This window comes from Pholcus phalangioides, unplaced genomic scaffold, assembly GCF_987345545.1.
Source record: "Pholcus phalangioides strain wild (caught in Gottingen) unplaced genomic scaffold, Ppha-v1.0 ptg000014l_1, whole genome shotgun sequence".
Lineage (NCBI taxonomy): Eukaryota > Metazoa > Arthropoda > Arachnida > Araneae > Pholcidae > Pholcus > Pholcus phalangioides.
In genome coordinates, this window is record NW_028301607.1 from 736,508 (window position 1) to 737,737 (window position 1,230).

General features: G+C 41.7%; 1 non-coding gene across 1 annotated transcript; it reads right to left on the reverse strand.

The window, feature by feature from the left end:
- Positions 1-261: 261 nt before the first annotated feature.
- Positions 262-335, reverse strand: TRNAT-GGU (transfer RNA threonine (anticodon GGU)). The gene has a single exon. It is a non-coding gene; the product is annotated as a tRNA-Thr (tRNA).
- Between the last annotated feature and the right edge of the window lie 895 nt (positions 336-1,230).

Here is a 1,230-nt window from a genome sequence, read left to right on the forward strand (position 1 = left end):
TTGGGGGACATTTGAAACGTCTGGTAAGTCGTGACAATCCAAGAACTTTACCTGACCTTAAAGGCAACATTTCACGCCACGTGCTGAACATTTCCCTACACACATTTCGGTCAGTTGTGGAACATGCCATCTTGCGTTTTCACATGGTATCTGCAAATGATGGCCAACATGTGGAACATGTTTTGTTGCAGTAACAGTTGTAAAAGTAACAGTTATTTTCCGGATATTATGCTGAGGTGAGCTCGGAAAGAAAGGTCATCACGTCTCCGCCGGGACTCGAACCCAGGCCCTCTTGCATACCGGGCAAGCATGCTACCATCTACACCACTGGAGACACATGACTCTGCCTTCCTAATTTCACGCACTGTGTCGTGAGGCGATGAAGTAGAGGCATTGGTAGCCTCACTTAACTTCAGGAAATGGCCCCCCGGGTGGGACGGTTTAGAGAGATATAGGTGGCTTCTTTCTGCTTCTTCTACTTCAGTGACAATAACTGTTTCCTTGATATCACGGGCTGAAAGAAGCCATCTATATCTCTCTAAGTTGTAAAAGTGTTCAACAAATGGTTAAAATTGTAAACGTTTGCCTAAATGTGTCATTTCTTAATAAAATGCCCTCTGGCGGTGACATGTGCAACTAATTCCCCCCCAGTCCCCCGAAACAAATTCCCATCACTTCATGAAGTCCTCCACAAAATTTCACAATTTTCCGATGACTGGTTTCGCACGTAGTCTACTATATAGTAAAGTCTTTGAATTATGGATGCCCTGAATATAAGCGAAAATTATTCGCAACTCGAAGGAGCTCCATAGATCATTTTCTCTACGAGTTTCGCGTCTGCTAATGGTGGCCCTGGAATTGACCTAACCCTGAGGGTCCAGTAATATTTTATTTTGGGCTTTAAATCAATTTAACTTGGATAATAATGTAGTTATTATAAACTTATAGTTAAAACGGTGGACGTACAACCAATTTTTCAGCTAGTTTTTGGACACCTCATACATATATTTTCTTCCTTCCATAAATTATAAATGCCTTTTTAGTGACTATTTTAGGTATTTTTAATGCCTTTTTCACCCATTTTAATGCCTTATCTTCCGGGTTCTAGTGATGAGAACAGGGCCGTATTAAGAGCATCATGGGCCCCGGGCCGAATGATTTTTCTGAGGCCCTACCAGGCAAATTTTCGAAAATCTCAACTAAATCCCATTTTTGTGAGGCCTTTTTTCT